The following is a 25555-nucleotide window of genomic DNA, read 5'->3' as shown; positions in this document are numbered from 1 at the left end:
CAGGAAAAAAAAAATTTGTGAATGGAAGAATGTGTTTGTGCATTCATTGTTAAAATAAAGAGTATGCCGTGACGCGGGGCCCCGGGCGCCAATGGGCGCGAGGATAATATTTTTAAATATCCTCCGCGAGAGCCAATGGGGGAGGCGGTGGCAAAGACTAGCGCAGGGGCGAGCCAATGGCGGGGGAGGTATGCTAATGAGGAGTTGGTCAGGCAGGAGCTGAATGTCAACTAGTCAAAGATGGAGGCCGGAGCGGGGAGGCCATGAGGTTGGTACCGGAGGATTTTCCCCAATTTTTACCGGTTCGGACACGGAGCCGCGGCGCGGGCGGCTCGGCCCGCGGCGGCGGCGCCGGGCGCGGGGGGCAGGGCCGCGCCGCCCCCGCCGCGCTCCTCCGGGCAACTTTGGCCGCGGCGGGGCGCGGGAGCGGCGGGGCGCGGGGCAGGTAGCGGCGCGGCGCGGGCCCCGCCGCGGCCCCGGCGCGCAAATGGCGGGAGCGGCGGCGGCGCGGCGCGGAGCGGGGCGGTGCGGCGCGGCGCGGCGCGGCGCGGGGCGGGGCAGGCGGGCGGGCGGCGGCAGCAGCGCGGCCGCTCCGCGCTCCGCACGGCGCTGGGCCGGCGCGGCTTCCCGCGGGGGCGCGCGAGCCGTTGGGTTATTTCCCCCCCCACACCCACCTTTTTATCAATTTTGTATTTTTGCGGCGGCGGAGCGGCGGGAGCGGGGGGGCCGCCGGCGGAGCGGCGGCGGAGCGGGGAGGCGGCGCGGGGCCGCGGGCGCGGAGCTGCCGCGCGGGGCGAGGCGGGCGCGGGCAGCCGCGGGCTGCGGCGAGCGGGGCTGTGTCCGCTCCCGAGCGTCTGCGCCGCGAGCGGCCCCGGCCCCGGCTGCGGCCCCGGCCCGTCCCGAGCGCCGCGCTCGCCGCCCGCCGCCCGCTGCCCGCTCCGCGGCCGGTGCCCGCGCCGCGCGGAGCCGCCTCCCCGCGCCCCGCGCCCGCAGCGGCGCCCCGGCCCGGCCCGGCGCGCTGTGCGGAGCAGGCTTTCTCTTTGCGAAGGGATCCTGCTTGAGAAATCTGTCCTTTTTGCTTAGGAGCCAGAAAGAGCGAGGCAATAAGTCACATGCTATCTCCAGTCACTATTTATATTGGCTTAATATTTAAATCTCGTAAAACTAATGCTTTGCTTAAATAGTCCAGAGTTTTTGCAATAAACCAGGGTGAGCAGCCCGAAGTGTTTCTTTGGCATTCTTGCACTTTGCCCCAATTCCGCTCCGTTTCCCTCCAGTGTGTGGTCTCACCGAGTTGTGTTAGGAAAGCTCGTACCCTCGAACACAAACCTGGGCTCTGGGATCAAAAAAACTTCCTAAAGTTTAAAGCACATTCTTCTCTTTTTTCCCTCCTCTTTCTTCCCCTTTTTCTACCTTTCTCTTTCTTTCTTTTTTTTCCTTTTCTTTTAAATATCTCCAAACTAGCCTAGGCTTCTGGGTCAGGGATAAATCATTGTACAAAAAAAAGGAGGAAAAAAATTAAAATGCAATCAGAAAATAATGATATAGTTTAAGATTCTAATTGGGTTGGGACATTTCCAAATCAATTGGCTTTTTGTTAATACTACTCTGTAAATTTGACAACTAAAATTCATTTAGTGCATTTTCTCACTCAGGCAAAATTCCCTCTGACTTCAATCAGTTTAATTCATTTTAGTATTTGGTATGATTCTTACTTGTCTATACAGTTTATGAAAAGTTGCTTTAAAGTTTGAATTTCTTTGCATTGATTTTTGCATTGTTTGAAGTTTGAAATCAAAGTATGTTATCATTTTTCCAGTGATTCTTATTTAACAAGTAGTTACATTTTCCAGTGTTTTTTTGAAGTTTGAAATTGTTTAAAGAAACAAATGGTAAACAGTTTGAAACCAAAAGACTGACAAGTTGACTTTTAAATGTTACTTATTGCAAAAATTATTTGGAATGTCTGATTTGTAATGATTAACTGATGTTTTCTCCTTCCTACCAATATATTTTTTTAAAGAGGAAAAATTTTCAATAATATTGTTTTTTACGGTGCAAATAGTTGGTTTTTTTTTTTTTAAGTTTCTCACTTCTGGATAGCAGTTGTTTTGAAAGCTTCTTTAGATGCTTGTTTAAAATAGCAAAATTTCCTTAGCGCTTAAAAATAAATCAAAATAATTTAAGCTACTAGCAAGCATGTATTTAATAAATATCAAATATTTTAGCAGAGGATTCAGATAAAAGTAATAGAAAAATATGTGAACTTCTCCTCTTGTGTCTTTGTAATGAATTAGATTAAATATTATTTTACATACTTGTGTAATATACTGGTCCTGAAACATAGGGAGGACAATCCAATTCTGGTCTTTGCTTTCATAAACTCAAGTGCAATACATTTATCACTGAGAAGAAGAAAAGTCCCTAAAACAAGCTTATCTAAAATCTTGCTGAAGTTGATACAAGATGCAGTTGTGAAATATTAAAATCTAATCTTGAAAAATGGCATTGAAACAATTTGGTTGTTAAAGAAACTCCTTTTTTTTTTTGCATGCAACTGATCTGTTTTAGAGTAAATCATGCACAGAAGGCCATCACTTGGAGAAGTTTCTAACTGATTTATCATTTATATTGGAAAGTCTCTGAAGTATGCTGTTGTCCAGAGCCCTTTTTCTGTTGTACTACTGGCAATTATGATGAGCAGTGCAATATTAAAAGGGCATTGGCTGGCAGAAACATGACCCCCTTTAGCAGCCCACCCTCTTCAGAGTGGGCAAACAACCCTAAAATAGATGCCTCCTCCAGTGTATTTATGCACGTGTGTGAAATAAGGTTTTATACATGTGGGAGTGGTTTTAAATAAGGAGAGAGATTCTGGGTTATACATTTTTATGTCATTATACATAAATGGGCAGGAATATTTTAAACATATCCTATTTAAAACATAAGCTCCAAACATTTCTGGGACTTCTCAAGGCATCACATTGCCTGCTTTGTTTACCAATACATTGTGAGTAATTTGTTATTAATTTCTACACACCTCCATACAATATCTACACTGAAATTGTATGACAATTCATTATAGTTTTTCACCTTATAGAAACTTTTCCATGTATGTTTGAGGTGGTCCCTATTAACGTCTATTGGGATTTACTGCTGTTGATTTGTTTCTAAGAATCTGTGGTGTTTATACTGTGCTTTTGGAGTGGTGGCACATACAGATATGTGTGAGGTTGAAACACAGACACTAGATATTTTTGTATACAAAGTCTCACCCTTTCTGTAACATTTTCCATAGCACATCAAAGCACTGTGTATTTATACCATTTTATTTACACACCACCATCAGGCTTTTTGGTCTGTGCTGGTCAACCATCATAAAATACACAGCACAATTAAGAAAACTTCTGAAGGCATGGGAGGGGGGTGGCACTTTCTGCGAGCATTTATTTAAATTATGTAGTTCAGATTCGTCGACTGACCAATTTGCTTTTTATGGAAACACATACATTTGGGGATGCTGACTTGTATGTCTTGTTCTTTTATTCTCTGTTACTACAGCAAAATATTTTATTGTATAAAACCTTTAAAACATACCGTGCCTAGATATACTGGCCATGCAGCAAAAGACTTGAATGGTTTGTTTAACAAGCCATACTAACAGTGGTCTTTCTTTCTCTCTCTCTCTCTCTCTCTCTCCTTTTCTCTCTCCCTTTCTCTCATTTTTTTTTTTTAACTTTTTGTTGTTGTTTTTTTACCTTGTCTAATTACGATTGGGAATAAACTTTGTCATGCAGAGTTTTATTGGGGCTAAACACAAAAACGTTATTGTGGTTAACACTAATGTAACAGTCCCTTACAAAAGGATGCAGGGACAGCTGTGCAGAACGTGACAGTGGCTGCTGGTATCGCTGGCTCTGACAATGTTGCACTACTGTCTGCACAAATAAAGCAGTGCAATAATATTGTCAAAGCATTTGGTTCCAGTCCTAATACATCCTTATGATCAGTTACTGTTGCACACCCAGCCCCTGACATTATGGGATTCTGTAGTTATTTAATGCATTTTAGCAGGGATCCATCCCCCTACTCTGATTTTTTTCCCCCTGTCCTCCCCCCCCCCCAAGACTTGAGCAAGCATAAAAATGTCAAGATCATGTAGAAATTGCCTAAAAAATACCTACGCTTTTGTTTGTTTGTTTTATGTTTAGATTGAGTGGTCTGTATGGAAATTCCTTGGGTTTTGTTCCCTGTTTTGACTGCTTCACTGTACAAAATGGACTGCCCTTTCCGCCACTAGCGTGGGTTTGTGTGTCCAAGTTGTAAAATAAAAAGCTGGCCTATTCACATTTTAAAGCCCTCTTGTCCTCCTTTAGAGCAACTATCACCTTTAAAAATATCCTGACCAGGTTTGAGTATTTTCTTGCTTCTGGTATAAAAGTCAAGAGTTTTATGAACCTAAGGATGTTATTGTTGTGTATGGAATTCAGTGACTTTAATGTATACACATATATTCACAGGCTATTTAATTTTTGCTTCCTATTGATGTATTTTCCAAGTTCCATTGTATTTCACTTTTAGAGGAATTACTGTTAAGATTGAAGTAATATTGATACCTTCATTTTCATTTAGAAAAACAGTAGAAGGCATGTAAATAATAATCAATAGGATTTTGAAAGACATAATCTTTCCCTGCGCTTCTCAATAGCAAACGCGGATCAGGTCTGAAAGACGCGGGGTGATGTAGGCCTAGGAGCAGTAATATTGCATTCAGAATTGATCTTTAAATAACAATACGTTGGTGACTGTCACTCGCAGTGTAGTTGGAGGCAGATGTGGTATTTTCACTTGCAGCTGCTAAGAAAGGGGTTTGGAGGGCTGGGGGATGGGACCTTTCTCTCTCTCTCTCTCTCTCTCTCTCTCCTCTCTCTCTCTCTTTTTTTTTTTTTTTCCTGAAGCCTTGAGCTGTTACCTTGGGAGCAAAGGGTGGGGGTGGGGAGAGCCGTCATATTGGAAATCAAATCTAGGTAAAGGAGCGTTTTCAGATTGCGTTGCACATCCCAAGCCAGGCCAGGGCGTGCTCGCAAGCGAGCCATGGGGAGGCAGAAAATGGAGGACCACATCCTGAGGGGCGAATCCCATTTTAGAGGGACGCGGGGAAGCTGAATCCTCAAAAAGGCATTCCAGTTCTTCAATGAACAAGGAAGCAAACAAAAGACACCTTTTCAATCCCTGTATTTCTTGTGAGGAGCTGAAGCCTGGCTCCCCTTCGCACCCAGAGGAGAAGGCTAAGCCTCCGAGTCTGAACCGGAGGCACAGTGTCGGTGGCGGATGCGGGACGTTTCCCATGCCTCCGTGGAGGTAACCTGAGCCTGCATGGCTCCCTTTCTCTAGAGCTTTTCTTTTCATGCATCTCTGTGCATTGTAGCACGGTTGCCATTTTTGTGTGCGTTAAGGAATGGGGAGGCCTGTTTAGCTGTGGGGCTTTTCCCTCCTCCTCCTGATTTTTTGATTAATTAAAAAGTGGGAGAGAGTGAAATGTGAAAAGGCTCCGCTGGTGGGGGGGGGGTCGTTCCCCCTCGGCATCAATAGGAGCACGCGAGCAACCCGAGTGGAAGTGAGCAGGAGCTCTTCGCCCAGCGAAGGAGGAAGGGCAGGAAGGGAGGATGAGATAGAAGATGGAGGCCACCCCATCGCAGGGCAGCGCTTGGCTCGGAGTGTGCGTGGAGCCCATCAGCAAGTGAAAGCCTTGGTGGGGCTAATGCAGGGCTGTAAGATGGCCTCTCCGGCATGGTAGCCTGCCTTGTTCGGAGGTGGAGAAGTCATGGGGGGGAAATGTATATATTTGTTTGTTTTTTCTGTATAAAGTTCTGCACTTAAAAATAATACGATAGCTACCCTTGAACAGCTCTCCTGGTCAGGGGGATTTGAAGCGGGCGATAGAGGGAGAGGCCTGGGCAGCCACAAGGACCTGGTCCCATCGCTTTGGGCTGGGGCCCCAGCTACGGAGCCCACCGAGGGCTCTGGGAGCTCCTCCAAGGCCTGCCTGGGGTGCGAGGCAGAGGGGGTTCCCTTTAGGTTTGGGCCTGGGATGGAGGTTACACATTCCAAACCCTCCCTTCCCCACTCTGTCTCTGTCTCTCTGTCTCTCTCTCTCTCTCTCTCTTTTTTTTTTTTAACCCTGCCTGGCTGAGGAATGTAACAGCGCCAAAAAAAAAAAAAAAAAGCACTGGAGGAAAGCGAAAAAAAAAGGGGGGGGGATTCGGAAGCAAAGGCCCCTTCAGGAGTCTGTATTTGTGCAAGGGAAACCATTTGCATGTGTGTGGAGATGCCAGAGTGCGGCTCCAGTTGGGTCGGAGGGGGAGGGCGCGGGAGGAATGCGGGGAATCAGGTCGGGCCGCGGGGGGAAGGGCTCCGGCGGAGCCTCCATCCTGTTGTTGCATAAACTTGTTAAAAGAACCCCTCCTCTGTGGAGGCAGCACACATAGGGTATTAGTGTGGTGGAGGAGGCCAGACCTGCGCCCTGGCTACACAACCAATTGGAGCGGAAAGTGAAATCAGATGGTTTAAGTTTTCAGAGGGATTTTTTTTTTCAGGGGGACTTTTTGAGTCATTGCATTTAGTGCTAGAGCTGCGTTAAGGTCGCTCCTGCTCTCGCTGCTCCTGGGTGGTTTGGGGGAGGGCCTCAGCTGGGCAGGGGCAGGAGGGGCCTTTTCCCCTCTTGCAGCACCCAGCCCTTGGGGGCCTGCAGAGAAACGGCCCCCTGCCCCTGCGCTGCCACAAGGGGACCTGCAGTTTGTTGGCGGATGGGTATTTGGTGAGGGCAGTCTGGCCCCTGCCACGGGGGGAAGTGTTATTTGGGGCTGAAGGTGTGGTAGGGGGACCCCCTAGTAGCCCCACACATCCTCCTTTGGCAGTCGAGGCGACTAAGAGACATTTCTCTTGCCCTGCTGTGCATGCCGGGCCAGAGGTGGGCTCAGCGCTTCCAAGGTGATAGGATTTAGCCTATTTTGCTCCTGCATTTAGTACCACGAGATTTTTTTTTTTTTTCCATCAGACAGCAGAGCGCTGGTAAACACCATGCAGAAAAGCCGTATTGTGGGGTTACAAAGTCTAGGCTGTTTAAGGAGCTCTGTCATTCCTTTTAATGGAGCTCACTGACGCAGATCTGGCTTCTGCCAGCCGAGGAAATGTTGCTGCTGAGAAAAGGGTTATTGAAACCCACAAACTAAATATTATAAGCAAGAATCAAATGGCAGGACATTCTGGAGTGTAATCCCCTGTGATTCAGGGGAAGGGGAACGTATTGATAAGTGGCTGTGGGTGACCAGTGATCCCCAAGCTCAGTGAGTGCAATCTGCTCAGGAAGGTGGTGTTTTTGGAGATGATTACCAGCCCTTGCTTTCTGGAGTCTCTCACACCTGGACAGGTTGACTCTTGCATGGAAGCAAGAATCCCCTTTTTCTCTGGATGGATTTGTACAAACTTGCTAGATAGACTTAAGGAGCCAGGACTGGAATGCTAAGAATTTTCTCTCTCTCTCTCAAAAAAAAAAAAAAAAAAAAAGAGAGAGAGAGAATTAAAAAGGCAACACTTTCCAGTTTTAAAACAATGATAAAAATATCAAATAGAATGGAAAACTCTAAATCAAGTCTCAGCCTACAGCTGTTTCCAAAGTGTTTGCTCTGACCTTTGGTAATAGTGTCAATTCCTCTGCAAAAAATATATTGTAGACTATATAATGTATTTAATTGCAAGATGGCTTTTAAATGGTCTCCTTTCCTCAGGCTAGCGAAATGGCTGTGACCAGGAAAACAAGACTGGACTGAAGAGTTGTTGCCTCGCTATGTTTTGTTAGGTTGCAACTGAGATGGAAATTTAAAAAAACCGCTCGCCTGAAGTGGCACCTTTAACCACAAGAGAAACAAACAAACAAACAGCAATGAAAGGAAGGGGAAATGGCTCCCTAAACTAAACCAGAGAAGACAAGGTCTGATCTCGCAAGGGAGCAGGAGGCCTCTGAGCTCTGGAGAATCAGTTCACTACTTTATTTAGCCCTGAGCTTCATAGTAGAGACGCTTCAGTTTATCTGTCCGCTAACATCAGGAAAGGGGGGCTTAAAAAATACTGCAATGACTCCACTCCAATTAAAGTTTCCCCCATGCTCACTGGCCAAAAAAAAAAAAGAAAGAAACCCCCAAAAAACAAAAAAACCTTCCTTTATTGAGCAACATTTAAAGCATTATTTCCATACTAGTCCTGGTGACATTTCCATTTAGTTTCTATAACTGTGATTAAAGGCGAGAGAGGTTTCTAAACATATCTAGAGATGCTGAGCCTCCTGGAGTATAAATAGCATGCATTTCATAATCTCGTGTTTAAACGTTTATTTTAAAATAACCCCATATACATTCCAGAGAAGCCTCCTTGCTATAGGGCATAGATTGACCCATGGTTTGCATATTGTTTGCAAACTGGAAGAATATTATTGGAGGTTGTTTCAGTCTTTATTTTTCTGTCTTATTAAAAAAAAAAAAAAAGGTGTGGGGAGTCCTGTGCCAATGCACCACTCCAGGGTGCAGGGCGCCTGCTTGGAGTGTTGGAGATAAGGAAATTCTTGAGACACATCTAGACACTCAGCACAGATCCAGAAACATAAAGACAAAGTAACTTAATTGCCTTTGCTTGGACCTTAACTCATGCCTGACTTCTCTAATTACATCCCTTGCTCTCTCCTGCCAGTTGTAGCTTCTGCAACTACTGAAAACCTAAGTTGTGTAGAAATTGCCAATTTTATTCCCCTCGTTACTGATTCAATAGCAACATCGCTTGATGTATGAATTGTATGTTTCCACTGTAAACTCGCCAGTGGGTTTGTCTGTTGGGCCACTGGAGAAGTTAAATCGTGTGTGTTAAGCATAAGTCTTGTTTGAAATAACAGCGAGGCTGAAGAGTGGAAAAAGACATGGTAAATATAAGCAAAATAGAGACTGAACAGTAATAGATGGAAAGGTAAGGCTGAGCCTAGTTGCTTTTTTTTTTTTTTTCATGTTCTCAGATGTCTAGGTTGCAGGGATTGTTGAGAAGCAGAGAGGCAGGATAAAATACGAGGTTTTGCCAAGGTAATGAAAATACCAAAGTTTGATAAAACTAATTCTGAGCTGCATACAGCAATCTCTGAGAACATGGCCTTTTAATTAGCATAAGCAAAGGCTAATACAAATAAATAATGCGGTGGGGGGAGGGAGAGGATTCCTGTTTGCTTCCAACAAGCTTCTCAAATAATGGGGATAGAGGAGGAGTTGGGGCAAACTGGAAATTTTGTTTTATCAGTTCATTAGAAAACCAAACAATTAATGGACCTTCCCCCTGTTCCCTTTTCTTTGGCATGTCCTTGGTTTTCAGCTCCTTTGGGCAAGTCAGGCAACATCAAAGGGGATACAGGGCTGCCTCACACCAGTATGCCAAACACCAGGGATCTCTAATGGCAAAGACCAGATCAGTGTGGTATGCATAAATTAGCCAGGAATCCATGAATTAAGGGATTGTCTCTCCATTGCACTCTTATTTAATCCACTGGAAAGCAGGCTGAGGAAAAAGAAGCTAAAGTGTCAAAATCATGAACTGGTTTGGGATGGCCTGGGAATGAAGACTCCTTCCCCTTCACCCTGGGCTCCCAAGTGCTCCTAGGTGACAGATGCAGTGGGCAGGTTTGCTAGGAGCCAGTCTGCGGAGGAAGAATCTAGTTGGCAAAGCAGCCCTGAAGTTGGAGGTGTCCTGGCCCCTCCCTGGGATTCTCTTCTGGGCCCCTTGGTGTGTTCAGCACTAAACCAGCCCTGATGAAAATTGTGCCTTGCAGCCTAGGACAGAGAAGGTGCTGCGGAAAGCGGAAGAGAAGAAAAAGCCAAACAAATCAAGCTAGTGCAAAACACGTGTGCGTCTCCAAACACTGTTTAATCTGTGTGCATTAATGTGAAGTCAGTGCTGGAGAGCCAGCCCTGGAGATCTTGTTTCGCTTTCTAATTTTTGGTGTGTACTTAATCCCGTGATTTCCAATGAAGGGAGGGATATTTTAAAACACTGGGCTTTCCAAGTAGGACAGCCCTAGAAAGGAAGTTCTCTGAGGGCTTGACGCCTGTTACTAAGAGGTTCAAAAATACAACTATCAGCTAATCAAATAAATAGCACTTTCCTGCCTCTAACTAGGCAGCTAATTGACTGAGTTTATTAATAAAGGAGAGAAATTTACACAGAAGAAGAATGTGAGGAGCAGGGAGAGAGAAACAGAAACCCGGATAAAGTCCACACTGGAGTTAAACATGTCCTGAGGGAAGGGATAGAGGCCACGCACAGATTCTGTGGGGGTCAGAGACTTATCCATCCCTGCACCCCTCCATGCCCCTACCCTCCTGGGCGCACATGGTGCTGCAATCCATAGGGCAGTGCACTGCTTTCTAACTTTTTACCCCTTCCCCATTTGCAGGCATGGAATGAAGCTCCCTCCAGTCACCTGCCGCAAGACACATAATCCAGCTTCCTAACCTTAAGGATGAGACCCTATCAATATTGCCTCTGCTTTTGTGATCAGGGTAGTAGTGCAATATTGCTTATAGGGTCTTTTCTTTGGAGGGTATTCTTCATGGAGAGAAGAAAACCACAGCAGGAAAAAAAATAATCCTATGTGCCCATCGAGTTAAGGGAAAAGTTGTGAAATGCGAAGCATTGTTAGATAGGCAAGTAATTGCACAGAAATGTTATTTGTGACAAGTAATCGTGCTATTGTGGTGACTCAGGTTGTGAGTAATGGGCATATTTTTGATGTTATCACACAGGATTCAAAACGGCCTTGTGCTTAAAAAGTGCAAGCAGCGATTGAAACTGGAGAAACCCATCACGTCTCCATTTTAAAATAGTATCAGACTTGAGATGTTTGAAGGGTGCCTATTTTACATAATGATGTAAACACCCATCAAGGGATGGGAGGAGATACATATAGCCACGCTTGCTCTTTCTGTGCCTGATCCCAGCCCAAAAATTAGTGCAAAGCAGAGCATTGCACAAAGAGGCCAAGGCTCTGATCCCAATAACCTCCTCAGAACAAAGCTCGCGTCTCTGCCCGGTGCGTGCGGCCGGTGAGCTACCCCGTCAGTCTCCACATAAATGAGGCCGGGCCGTGGAGCCAGGGCTGTGTCAGTGGTCGGGGCGCACAGCACGGGCTGGGCTGAGCTCAGGCCCTTCCCCAAGCTGCACACAGAGGTACGTGGGAAAGGAGCGGGCTGGCGGGGGTGAATCTCCTCTCCGCTTTGTAAGTGTTCAGCTGGGGGCTGACAGCAGCTGGGATGGCCGAGTGGGTGGCCCTGCCTTCCATTTCAGGTGGTCCCCTCGGTCCCTTTTCGGGACCTCTGAGGCCCAGGGAAAGGGAGGCTGGGAGGGGTTGGAGCCGGGTGCGGCGGAGCAGCCGCTGCCGCGGGGGTTTGCGAGCCGGGGCCCGGGCAGCGGGACTGTGCTGAGCCCACTGTGCCTCCTGCCGGGGGGGTGGCCAGGGGAGGTCCCGCAGCCCGGAGATGGGGCCATGCCCACTGCCTCCTGGCTGCACGGCCGACCCTGCCCTTGCCCTTGCTTTAACCTGCCAGCATCACCCCGGGGGAGCAGCCAGCGCTAGGACAAAGGCAGGAAGGACACCCCCTCCCGGGGCTCTCCCTCCGGCCGGGCTGCAGGCCAAGGGGCCGGCTGCGGCTGCTGGGCCAGCACCGGGACCACCAGGCGGGCTGCCCCTCTTTCCCTGTTGCACTACTGTCACGGTTGCAGCGAGCAGTGCAATAATGAAAGGGCGTCAGTACGCCGGGGAGCGGCGAGAGAGAGTGGGGGACGAGCTGGCCTCCAGCATGACAGCGGGCAGGGAAGGGACGTCCTGCTACCCCCCTGGGAGCCACCTTAACCGGGGGGGGGGGGTACGACACACGGCTTTGATTGTGCAACTTTCTTTGTTTAAGCACGCAGCAGCGGAGAGTGTGCGCAGGAGCAGGGCAAGGTGAGCGGCTCTGCACACCACCCTGCCTGGCAGCGCCGGGCGCCCCGCGGCCCTCACCTGGCCCCGCTGCCCCCGGAGGGAGCGAGTGCAGAGCAGGGCGCCTCTTTGCTGTACCCAGCCAGCACCAAATAAATAAAGTGACTTCCCACATCCCTGTCGCTGCCTTTTCTTCCTGGGGGGTTTTCTTGCAGGTCGCCAGCCCCTTCCGCCTCCCCCTCCAGCCGCGGGACATAGATAAAAATCCACTCGACAGGTTTGTGTCCGGTGATCCGGTTATGTTAAGCGCCCATTTGTTCTTTGTGAGGAGAGGCTGGAAACTCTTAATCGGAAAATGAGTGTCCTGCTTTACTGTGGAGCCTGAAAAACGGGCTCAGGGCATGCCCTGGTGCTGGGTTTAGGAACAGGGGGTGTGGGTTGGGGAAAGAGTGTGGGGTGGGAGGGGAAGGGTTTGCAATAATGGAGATCAGAACAGCTCTCTGCATATGGGAGCCGCGCTGGGAAGGCCAGGAAATAGCCTTTTCATTATTAGTGGCGATGGTGAAATGGATACTCCTATAAAAAAGGGCTGGGGAGGGGGTATTTCCTTTAGCAAAAGGACCTTTCCACTCTGGCCTTTTGAACCTGCGCTTCTCCCTGGCACTGTTTCTGCTTCATCATGACTTTTTGCAGAGGAAGGTGAGTGCAGAAAGCAGTCTGGCTGTAGGAGAGGGATGCAATCTAAGCCTGATGAAAAGGCTTTTACAGTCTATGCTTCATTTCCTATTTCTTTTGGATTCTTTCTTCTGTCTCTCACATGCACAAGCAGATATAAAAGCTGCATCCTTCCCTGCAGTCTTTCTCCCAGGGAGAAGTCAGCCCCCTCCCCAGCTTCACCTTCAGGCTTTGCACACACACAAAATGGCTGCAGCAGCCTGTGGGTGGGCATGGAGAGCTCAGGAAGCCGCTTTTCTTTTTCCCACCCTGCCTGCCCAGGAAGCCCTTCTGCTTTTATTTTCTGTGGCATTTTGCTCTTGCATAGCTCTGTGCAAATCCAAGGGGGTCTCCTATGTGTGAGCTATGCATGGAATGGGAGCTAGGGAGGGAAATGGCCAGTTTGCATGAGAAGGGGACCTGTCGGGCCCCAGTGTTTATTTTTTTGCTGACCTTCTGGGGATATGGTCAGTGAGAGCTGTGACAGCTGCTGGAAGCGGCAGGGGCTTTGAAGATTGTGAAGGTTGTGACCTCGAGGCCCCTTTCCTCTCTCTGTCCCAGGAGCTGCTGAGTCAATCAGGGAAAAGAGGAGGTGAAACGGGGGCTGCTCTTTAGCCATTTTTCAATCGGTGAATGAAACAGGAAAGGACAAATGCAAGAAGAAAAAAAGAGCGATTACTTCCACTTTGGTGCATTGCTGAGAAAGGGGAATCTCTCTTTGGTGAAAGATTATAACAATAATGGAAGCCACTGTGCTCCTAAGATACAGCACCTTGAATAAAGGAGTTGACTGAGCAAGGAGCTGATGTCAGATCAATAACAGCATATTAGGGGGAAAACCTACAAACTCCTTCTGGTTCAAGGCAAGAGCAAACCTACGTCTCATTTCCACCTGATCCCAGCCCTAGGTCTGGCTGCAGGAACTCACGCGCCCAGCTGGTTCTCTAGCTGCCACCATCTCCTGGATCTTGCACTAACACATGCTCAGCTGAACCCCATGGCTGAGGCTGTTGCAGAGGCCACCAAGAACGGCTGTAGCCATGCATGTCAAAATAAAGGGACAAAGTACATTGTGTGGGGCTATATCCTGCTTTCAAATGGCAGGGGCTTGCTTGGCAATCCACACTCCCAGGCAGCCCACGAGAGGGCTCTCACTCAGCCCCAGAGTTTTGTCTAAGCCCAGCAAGTGGGGTTTAAGTCTTTTTCACTTTCTGGATAACATGATCCTATGGATCTTTCCTTTCAGAATAGTAATCAGAACAGCAAACAGAGTGCCTGGCTTCAGTTGACCAATACACAACAGAGCCAAAGAAGGCAAACAGCAGGCTTTTCAGTTAGTTTGCACAGGGGGCACTTAAATACTGTATTGGTTACATAATACCATTTGGGGGTTGGGGTTTTACACATTCTTCTACTAAATATGTCTGTGAGATTTGTTTTAAAGTGATCAACATAAATCCAACCACAGCTTTAAGAGGAAAACTCCTGTGATTAGACCTAATACCACTAGGTAGCTCATAGCGTATTTACTGAAAACCAATGCACAATACATTTTTTTTCCTAGGACTGCCAGTCAGCATTGCACTTACTCCACTGCAGTGGATGGTATTGCTCTTTCTCTAGACAGGCCACTATAGACCGCCACTTCCCTGCAGGAAGTGCAGGCTGCTGATTTTTAGGGCCATATCCTGCCGCTGCTCCACAACCAGTCCTCAGGATTCATCCCAGCACAGAATGAGGGTAGGATATGGTCTGGCAGTTACGACAAACTAGGTGCTAAGCAAGCAGATAAGGTGTTAAAAAATATCCTAGAGCCTTCCTAGGTGCAAGTGATTAGAAAACAAACAAGTATTCACAGTTAGCTGCTCCTGAAAAGCTCATTCTCACGGGCTACCTGAAAGTATATTCCCTTCCTGATAAGCTTTCCAGTGAGCATCCTGTTCCTATCCAAAGGGAGTAGCAAGTGGCCAAACCGCTCCACTGGAGGTCTGACAATGGCATCAGCTGTCCACCTTTTCAGCTGAAGTCTGACTCAATCTGTTTACAACTCCTGAGACTCCAGCTAAACCCTTCCTGGGAATGGCGAGCTTCCCCAGGCAAGAACTGGATCTAGCAGCCCTAGGTCCTTGCAGAGCACCCATCCCTCTGCTCAGATGCAAACAGATGGGAAGAAGAATCTCAGAGCATCACAGCTTTAAAACCATGTCCTTCTCTTTAATGGATTGTCACCAGTAACTCCATGGGCAAAGATCTCTGCTAGCAGAATGGTGGGTGGGGGGCTACTGGAGAATGGAAGTACCTTGGGACAAGCCAAAACTGTTCTCATGGTACTCACAGAACTAGGTACAATGCCTGCACTCAGCATCACAGACCAACTCGGTAAAAATCCTACTTACTCACCTGGGAGGTGGGCAAGCCCTTGCCTTGTAAAGCTCCTTAGGTCTTGTAAATCTCCCTAGGCATGCACAGAGTCATCAAGTGACAGCGATACGTTGTGCACAGTGTAAACTTCAATGTACCATTTTGCATGGGGTGTAATAAACCAGATATTTTAAGGAGTCACCCTGCTACTACAACTGACAGACTCTCTCAAACACTGACCTGCTGAGAAGCAACACCTTTTCCAGGAGCTGCTACATCTTTGCCAGCAGTTCACCCAATTAAAAGTGATAGGGAGTTCTGCTTAGTACAAAAGCCATCATCGCATAGTGCTAGAAGACAAACTCCAGCTTGTTCCTCCACTATGAATCCTCTTCATATTTCAGAAGTTTAGCGCTGTAACAATCTGGTTTTACACAGTCCACCAGCAGAAAATGCAATTGCTTAGTTTCTTTTTACAGTGGTTACCTTTAACACACCTCTAAATTATTTTGAAAAAGTCAAACAAAAGGGAAGCTCTGCTCTGGGAGAAGTGGAAAAGGAAAGACTTCCAGACTTGAAGGAAACGGATCTCTCAATAGCCATGGAGAAATAGGGGAGGCCACCTCGATGTCTGAGCTGTTACAGACACCGAGCACTAGCAAAGAGAAGGATTCCTCAGTGGCAGCACCCAGACACCCAGCAATTCATTTAGCGTGTTTACAGCAGCTTTTGGAGCAAGCAAAAGGGCAGTTTTAGTATTCCCTAGCGGAATCGCTAGCCAAATTCTCAGTTCTGACCAGAATCGATCCCTTCCTCCCCTTCTTTTCCTCTTCACACACTCCAGCACCCCTACCGAAATGAGAATGCTTAAGGAAAAAAAAAGAAAGAAAATAAACAAGAAAATAAAAGGCACGTTTAAACTGGGGGGGGGGGGGGCGGCAGCACAGGGGGGAAACGGGACAGGACAGAGGAACACTAAATTCAGGAAAAGTGAAGCCAGACCATTTTCCATTCGTACCCTGTACTGTATTTGGGAACCAGCGACTGGGGTCACCTCGAGCAGGTGAATGGCTCTTGGCATCAGAGCAGGAAAGCCCCTTGCAGGTGGGTTAAAGCCCAGAGCCTGCCTCCCTCCTCTGGCACAAGACACAAGACAGCACCTCCCGGGGGGGCCGTGTTTCGGTGGAGCGGGGAGGTGCAGCTGCCCGGCCGGGGGCTCCAGCCGGGTGCCGGGGCAGGCAGACAGGCAGGAAGGAGGGAGGCTCTGCGCCAGTCCTGTGCCCCCGGACATCATGGCTGGCCCCAGCGGCCAGAGCCAAGCGCCGCCACTGCCAGAGAGGCTGCGAGTGCCCAGGGCTCATCGTCGCTGCTCGGCGGGTCAGCGCATCGCATCGCATCACAGCCGGCCGAGCCCGCCAGCTGCTGCTGAGTGAAACCGACCTCCGCAAACTGATTGCATGGGGATTTCGGAGGGTCTCCCGGCTCGTGGCTCTTGAAAGGACCCCGCTGACAGCCAGCCTGGCCGCTTTGTTCACACAGCTCTGTCCAAAGGGAAGGCATCCAAGCCCGGAGGTGCTGCCCCACTGAGCTGGGGGGAGGCAGGAGGGGACCCCCCCCCCTTCCATCAGGGATGAAGGTGTGCTTGGAGCCAGGTTTCCAGGCCACTGCCTCCCCCCCACCGGGAATCTGACAGAAAAAAGATCCGGTCTATTGGCCCTTGCAGAGACAGAGAGGGGAGGCTCAAGGCAGTGCAAAGGGGGCATTGACCAAAGCCACTTCTTGAAACAGATTTCACAAAACATTTTGATTAACTCAAGGGCATACAGTAAAATAAATGGGGGAAGAGACACCGAGCAGGACAGATTGTTTTGTTCAGTAAGTATTACTCAGACTATTTACTCACACACTTCCGATTATTTCTGCCTAAAACATCCCTGAAATCCAAGCACATCTTTTCCTGCCTCTTCTCAATTGAATTTTAAGCCCACTGATGCACTGCAGCACATACATATCCTGACAGCCTAGCCTTGGGGCAGCCCGCTGCTGCTCCCACTGTCCCACCCAGAGAGGTGAGGCTCTCCACAGGAGCGAAGGGGCCCTGGGCTCTCCCCAACTCTCCCCACCGGTTAGGGCTCCCCATGCTTCCGTGCGCCGGGCAGCATGACAGCTTGCTGGGTGCTGAGCTGCAGGGCTGAAAGCACCAGCCAGGCAAGGGGCAGCACGGAGCGGGGCACCCCCATCATCCCCAGAGCTTCCGCAGGCTCCTGCGGGACCAGGGCACCAATGTGCCCCTTACTGATCCCTGCTGTCTAGCGGCAGAGATACACCTTTGCTTGCAGCAAGCGAGGACATGGATTATGTTCCTTTGCCCCAGAGTTTTGAGGTCTCCCTCTAGCGGGCTCCGCAGTGCAAGGTGCTGCACACAAGCCTAAAGGACAGAGAAGAGCTTTCAAGAGAAGCTTAAAGAGAACTAGTGGAATCAGCTGGCCATCTCCAGCACACCTCGGGAGTTTTGGTGCCTCCCAAAATCACCAGTATGCTCAGAAGGGAGGTAGGCCGCCTAGTAGGGTCGGGCCGCGGCGGGGGCGCCAGCCCCAGGGGCAGGGATGGGATGGCGTGGCCGCCTCGCCAGGCTCTGGCCCTCCTGACCCCGGGTGCTGCAGCCGTGGGCACCTCCCATCCCGAGCCCTAGGCTGCCAGGCAGGGCCACCCAGAAGAAGGTGCCTTTGAGGGCCAGGGTGGTGTCGCCATTTCAATCTGCTCCAAGCAGGCCCTCAGGATAGCGGCAGCGGAGGATCTTCCGCCGTGCTGCAGAGCTGCGCAGGAAAGACATTGCGGGAGGGCAGAGGTTCATCTCAACAGCCTGGGTGCAGCACCCAGCCTTCCCGCCGGCCTCCTGGCAACCCAGCCCTGAACCTCAACATGCCACTTATGGACAAGGCAGAGGAAATGCACCATTCACTTTTCCAGGTGGGAAAAAGAAGTTCTGAGAAGTTGCTTAGGATCACTTGGTTCCACAGCTAGGAACCAAGTCCTGCTCATCACTCCTGGCCCAGTACCTTAAATACACATCTGTCCACTCCAGAAGGAGATCCTCGACTTTAGCTAACACTTTGTTGAGGCGGATTATTTTAGGTTAAGTACTAAGCCTATTCGTTCAATAGGAACGCTAGTGTCTCGGAGTGAACAACAGATAATCATTTTCCTCCAATTTCTTACAGCACCAGATACAAGAAAATACGATCAAGTGTCCATTTGGTTTTCTGGCAAGAACAATCCACACTGGGCAACTTTCCTGTGGAGATGAGCACAGAAAATAGCCTAGAAGTAGAGAGGAACTGTCCTGCATTATTATTTTTCCTTCAGAAACACCTTTTAATGCAGTGCCCCACTGAGCAACAGCCCCCACAGCACTGCGCCATGCAGCCTCCCAGAAGGCTGGTGCCATGGCTGAAGCTGTGGCAGCGTTTCTGCCCTGCGCCGCTGCAGTCTCAGCCCAACGGGCTGGCTGGGGAGGCGTGAGGGTGGCTGAGGCACCCCTCTCCCACCACACGTCTCCTCCCCACGGGCTCCCCTCCACCTGGCACTGCAGCCCTGCGCAGCTCCCAGCTGCCTCCCCCTGCAGCTCTGCAACTCTGCCCTGCCAGGGACTGCTGGGCTTCAGGTCACCAAGCCGCCTCCATTAGAAATCTCAATAATTCACTTTGTTCTTCTGGTATTTTCCTTGCGCAGGTTTCCCCCCTCACCCTGTTTTCCCTTCCCCGCAGAACATAAGCGACCATCCCTCAGTGGTGTGAGTGTGTGCGGGGGAACCGGTGCAGAGGCAGGACTCGCCCTGGCAAGACTCTGGGGGAAAAAGCCGTGAAAGCTGTATTGTGAAACTTCAAGTCTCAGGAGGGTTTTCAGCCTTTTCTCCACTGTTCACCACAGCTCTCCCAGGGGAGGTGTCCCTTCCACTCTCACTGGCACTTTCAAACTCACTTCTTTTTGGGTAAGGAAGAAGGGTGTGCTCTCCCAGATGAGAATTCATACCCAAAGGAAACCTCACAAACGCTTCCATCCTAGCCAGTCCCATCACACACATCTCTTGCCTAGCAGCAGCCCTCCTGCCCTCGAAAGCCTGGGTTTAGCCCTAATAAAGCAGCTTTTCAAAATGACGTCATGAAGCACTTTTACCCCCAGAGCAAAGGCCAGTAGGTTTCGAGGCTGCTGGTGTCGAGTCACTGCTGGGAATTTTAAGCAAGATTTTGGTCAGTCACTCACAGTAAACAGCCTCTCATCCCATGAGGGAGAACAGTGGGTTGGAAGGAGACAGATAAAGATTTTAACATCTCCAGCTATTTTGCCCCAGAGTCTGAAGTTTCTAAGCTTGACTGAAAGACATCCTCACCACCGTACTTCTGAATTGCTAGCCAAATGCAGCACAATGCCAATAAATGTGTTTTGCTATACAGCTTTTTAGAAAATTGTCTTCAGCTTGACAGTAACCCTGTCCACACTCTCACCTAGTGAAGGCAGAGGTAATACATTCAAAGTATAATTTTTGCAAGAAAGGTTGCCCCTTGGTACTATCTCGGCAGGAGCCTCGCATTCTGCACTTTCCATTTTAGCTGCACAGGTTTAATAGCACAACAGCCTTTTTGGCAATGTAGTCACAAACACACACACACAACACAGCCCCTGTACTAAACGTTGCTGGCACGAATCAGGGGTCTTCCCATTTCGAACAAGTGGGGAGGATACAGGGGGAGTAGACTGGTTATCAAACGACTGCTGATAAACCCATTTTGTCACCCCACACCCCATCTGTCTATTGTTACCAGTTACCCTGTGAGCCCTGCAGTAGGGAGGGAACTGCCGGGACTGCATTGGGACCCGTTTCTAGGTCGCATCCCCCATGATGTCAGAAGCCGAGTCCAGCTGGACAGGGCTTGAAACACTCTCACAAGCCTCGCAGCTGCCACTCAGCAACGTGAATAAGGTCTCAGTAAGCACCTATCCCTCGGGACGTCCCAGGTCCGAGACGAGCGCCAGTACGCCGGCGAGTGCCCAGGCGCTCCCTGCCTCCGGTCGTGCCCCTCGGCTCCCCCTCACGGGAATTCACGCAAGCTCTCCTTGGTCAGCGCTGGCCCGTTACCGTATTTTCTCGGCACCAGGAGGCACCGCTCTCCTCTAATTGCCCGGACCAACGCTTCTGTTCGTAGCCTTTCGAGGTCTCGAGCTACCGGGCTTTAAACTCGCCACCTGGTCCGGGGAAACGGGCGGGGGCAGCGGAGCAGCGGGGAGGGGCCCCGCGGCCGCCCAGGCTCGGCGGCTCTGCCGGGCCGCGGGGGCCAGCGCCGCTCCCAAGGCAGCCAGGCGGCGGGCAGGGCGCGGCGAGGAGCCGCAGGGCAGGGCGCCGGCGCCGCCCTCCGCGTAGCCTGCCCAGCACGGCCGCCGGCCCGGGGTTCAGCCCTACCGCGGCCGTCCGGGGAAGCATCTGCCGCAGCCAGCCCGTGGCTCCCGGGGCCGGGCTGAGCCCGGAGCTCTCCAGCGGGTGCCGCGCAGCGCAGCGCCCGACTGTCCGCGGCTTTTGCCGGGGCTCCGCCCGCTGCCGGGGGCTGCGGCGGCCGGGCTGGCGGCTGGCTGACAGCGGCGCCCCGCACACGTGGCTCGGGACTGCGCACATGAGGGAGAGGTGGGACCTCCCCGCTCCCCTCCACGCCCCGCTGCAGCAGGCGAGGCTGCATAAAGAGACGACGACTGGGCCCAGAGGAGCGAGCAAGAGCCGGGAGAAAGGAGAGGAGACGGGCGGGGCGGGAGCACAGGGACCGGCGCAGCCGAGGCGGGGAGGGACAGGGCAGATTACGAGAGAGCAGGTCTGCGAGGAAGCTTCCTGCCAGCACCCGTGGATCGCCGTTAGCAGAGGCTGGCTCGCAAATGCTGCTACCCGGAATCGCAGGAGGCTCCTATTCAAGATTCCCTCCCCGCTGGAGATGAGGGAGTAGCCAGTGGCAGGCGGCCGATGCTGAGAAGCCAAGGTCGCGCTGCCCGGTAGATTGTAGAAAAATCTACGTGAGCTCGGTGAACGGGTGAAGCGCTCGCAGCAAGCGCGCCCGGAGGGCGGGGAGCGGGGCCGCCAGCCTGCCCTCCCCGCCCAGGACCCCGCGGCCAGCGGCAGCCCGCAGGAGCGCAGTGCGAAGGTGACGGGGGCAGCCTCCTAGCAGCCCGAAAAACGACACCATGGCAGCTCGCTTTCCACCCTAACGCCAGCGGGAGTCCACGGCGGATGGCACAGGACCGCTGCAGGGGGAAGCGGTCCAGGCAGGAGCCGAGGAAAGCCAGGTTAGTTACTCCAGAGACAAGACGTGTTCATGTAAGTATTACCATGGATGGGCAATATATCTTACACCGCCTAGAAACAGATCGTCTGATTTTAGCTTGCACTTTCTGGGAGCTCAGAAAGTGCAACAGGATTGTTGTAGATAAACAGGGAGCTCTTTTCTCCTCTTGTTAATGATGAGCCGTTTGTGTCTTTCCTTCCCCCCACCCCCGGAAGCAGAAAGCGGTTTCTAATTTTATTATACAGGTAATTGCCGTAAATGCCTACTCTAAGTAAACAGACTCCAGTCTTGGACGCGCTTTATAGATTCTGTAGAAAGATAGTAAACAGAAACGCCTAAAGCATCCTTTTACAGCCTACGCTAATGTTCTAAACGTTCCTTTTAAATAACTGAAGAGTATATGACTGCAGAGCGCACCTAACAAAGAAGACACGGCCACACAGGAGATTCTCCAGCAGTTGACCACCGTGACAGCCGTTACGCAGAGGGAGCGGATGTCACTTGTTCCGCCCCGAAGGGGACAGAGTTGCAGGCACTGCAAGCTACGGCGCTGCGATGTCGCCGGGCTGCCGAGCGCGCCCCGTTCCCCGAGGTCCCGCCCGCAGCACGGGAGCCGCTCCGCTCCGCTGGGCCGGGCCGGCCGCCAGCGCGCCGCACGGAAGGAAGGGCAGCAGCGCTGACTAGCGGCCGCCGCACCCGGGCGCTCCCGGCCCGGCCCGGCCCGACCGCGCCCCCCCTCTTCGGCTCCGGCAACTCTTCCGCGCTTTAAGCCAGAGATAACGGGAAAGACGAGCCCACCCTCTCCTCTTTTTTCCTCAAAAGGGCTCTGTGTGCTTTCACGCCACCAAACTTTTACACAGATTAGCTACAGCGCCGTTTCCTCGGCACGATGAAGTAGTAATCTGGATTTAAGAGAGTAGAAAACAAACCCTAGTGAATTTAAGGGATCGCACATGAAGTGTCCCTACAGGGGACTTTCAAGGCAATGGAGCAGTGGAAGAAATTTGGCAGTCAGCTCCCCTGCCCGACCCCAGGCACGGCAAAGATGGTCCCAGATCCCTATTTGTTTTCGTGTTTGGCTTTGTGGTTTGAATTGCACTAGATTCAGCCCAGATATTTCAGCTTTCAGCACAGAATACACCTCTCCTAACCGGTGCCCTCAGAAAAATGAAGCTTAGGTGAATACATAGATGAACATCATGAAGATCAGACTAAGAAGAGCCTTAGATCCGAGTCCAAATTTGACAATCCTCTGGGCATACAAAGCCAGCACTTGCACATTACTTTTATATTAAAAAGAAAAAAAAGCACATAGGAACCAATTAGCCAGCTTTAAACCTTGCATACATTCCAATTAATTTGTAATGTGTTTCATGACTGTTTGGTTATCATTGAGATGTCAAACAGCTTCTAACACCTCCTTACTCCATCGTTTAAGACCCTAACAAAGGGATATCGTTTCCCCAAAGGAGTGGTAACAGATGAATCCCTACATAACAGCCTGAAAAAACACGAGAGGAGCCATGGGAGGACTTCACTGTGAACTTTATGCTAATTTATAAAAACCTTTTACTGTATGTGGTATTGTACTAATTCTAATCAGTTTAATCTACTGCAATTCAAGGGGAAAAATGTGTTGAACTGTCCAATAGCTGAATTCTACTTTCAGGGTAGTCTTATCTTCCTTAAAAAGCATTTAATGACACAACCGTGGGTGCTCTCTTGTAATCACAAACGTAGATTCCCGAAAGGTTGCTGATGAAATAGCTTCATTATGAAGCCATTCATTATCAAAGATATTTGAATAGGGGCCCATAGCTGGATTGCAGAAAGATTTGTTTGAGTACAAAATTGCAAAATCAGAAGGGCACAAGTGAGAATTCAGAATCAGAGAAGAGGGGCAGGGGAAATCATGGTACCCTGCATTCCTCAAACTCTCACAGGATCTCAACCAGTTTCCTAGCTACCAGCAGGGAACCTCACTGAAAAGCCAGCAAACATGCCAACCAAGGAATCAGACACCTAGCAAGAGGTTGCTGCTAGAAAAAAGATACTTCTAAGGTTTGGCTTCTGTATAATACAGCTGTCAGACATGGTACATCTGTGGTGACAACCAGTGCTTCCAGTGCTGAAAGAGAAGAGGAGATGGAAGATAGAGAAGATTCAGCAGAATGAACGGGGTTGGAAATACTGCTGAGTAAGCACCACTGTTCCAGGGTTGTTGTGATGGTGGTGTTTCCTCTTTTCTGTTTGCAATTGATGCAAACATCAATTGTTTGATGTTTAAAGATATGTTCATTTATAACTTCTTGATAATAAAATACCTGATTAGTATTTTCAAACATAACAAATGAAATTAAAAAAAGTTGCTTTATCTTTGGCCTTAACATTCAGAATGAAGAACCAATGTTCCTTCTAATATTTTTAAAGTAGTAAAAGCATTTTGTCTTATCAGAATAAATGAGAACTAGCTAGCAAATGTTTGTATGCTTATCAGTTAATGGGGCTTTAAAAAATAAAGAAAATAAAAGAGTAAGAATGTTTGCATTCACACGCACTTCCCTCAAACTAACATGCCTATGGAACTTTTTATGTCATTTTACATTGAAAAAAAAAATCTGTGAAACACTGCCTTTAGTCTACATATATATGTAATTCAAGGTAGAGTTCAAACTAAGTAGATTTCCTTTAGCAATTAATTCCTACTGAGAGCTATTATAAATAAAGAACCCTCTAATCATTTTCCCCCAAAGCCTTTCTAGTTTATTAAAGGAAGTGTAACACTGGTACATCTTTTGAAAGTTTTTATAATAGCACAGTGAGCAAGAAATTGAAATGCATGTCAGTCGTTTGAACGAGTTGCTTCCTGCTAGCATCAGAAGCCAAAACACTTGATTTTGATTTAACCTTATAGTACTATAAAATTTAGTTTACCCTCTTAAACAACAGATGCAAGACAGCATTCCTGACTTTCACATATACACCTCTCGATATTTCATGTTTTACTCAGAGACTCATCTCCTTTAGTCAGATAATGAAAGTCCATAGAAAACAAACAACAAAACCAGCAATATAAACATTGAGTTTCTTTTATAAACTTAATTAAATATCCAGTCCTCAGCTGTGGGGGACAGACTGAAAAGGTGATTTGTAAGTGGTCAGAGTAAATAAGAACACCTGAGTGAGATTCAGAAGTCTCAGTATTTCAGCTTAAATCATAAAAGAAGAGGTAAGCGATAAGAACTAAAAGTCATTTTTTTGTTCTCTCTCAGCTCTCAGTTTGTCTCAAATCCATAAAATAGAAAGAGGAAGGTCCAGTAAGATTCCACTCAAGCATGATTAGCAACACTGACAAACACCCCAGACAGGAACAGAAATCTTCAAGTAGAGATAACCTTCAAGTGGGGATAGTACCTGGCAAGCAGGCTGAGATGAGCCACCTAGCTCTACCTCTTCTCAATTAGCTCAGTATCCCACTGGTGCACAAACACTGAGCCTACATGGTTTAGGTATAAAGCATTTAGCCCTTAGCGATATAGAACACACTGCCAAATGTATTTCTTCCTCCTGCCAAACGCTAACACTCCTTTTGCGGTTACACATATATAAACTCCAAAAGAAAAGCCTTTCTTTTTAATAAAGGAAAGGAAAGGCAGCTTGTTAAACAGAAGAAAACAGTTGTATTTATCTTTTATATCTGTAACAACAATAACAATTTGTCAGGAATATCAATGAACCTGAAACATTCATTGCATAAAAAAAATCGCTTCTAATACAAAACAACCAAAGACAGTCCACTTAGTTTCCACAATGATTGTAATCCTTAAAGAGCATCATTTAACTAAAATTCATAGAAAAAAACAGCCTTACCTCTTTCTTGAAGGACAACAACCAGGTACTGCAAAACAACTGTTACAGAGGTTCCTTGTTCCATAGGATATGAAGAGTCTTTGCTAGTTTCAAATCCTAAAGTAAAAACTGAAGCTAGTCTGTGCAGTACAACTGCATGATGGATCACAGAGTATAAAGCATGTATCAGTAGGTACATTTGTAAAATTGAAATGCAAATAGCTGTTACACCTCCTCAATACAGCTCCCTCAAACTACCACTGTAGCATGTGATAGGAGCTGTAAAAGCAGCAGTTTCCTG

General features: G+C 49.0%; 1 long non-coding RNA gene across 1 annotated transcript; it reads left to right on the top strand.

Annotated features, from left to right (window-relative positions):
• The first annotated feature begins 219 nt into the window (after nt 1-219).
• LOC136993547 (uncharacterized) lies at nt 220-12179 on the top strand. The gene is made up of 2 exons (XR_010885909.1): nt 220-268; nt 11097-12179. It is a non-coding gene; the product is annotated as an uncharacterized lncRNA (long non-coding RNA).
• Nucleotides 12180-25555: the final 13376 nt, after the last annotated feature.

This window comes from Apteryx mantelli, chromosome 17 (genome assembly GCF_036417845.1).
Source record: "Apteryx mantelli isolate bAptMan1 chromosome 17, bAptMan1.hap1, whole genome shotgun sequence".
Taxonomy (NCBI): Eukaryota; Metazoa; Chordata; class Aves; order Apterygiformes; family Apterygidae; genus Apteryx; species Apteryx mantelli.
This window is presented reverse-complemented; position numbering and strand designations above follow the sequence as displayed.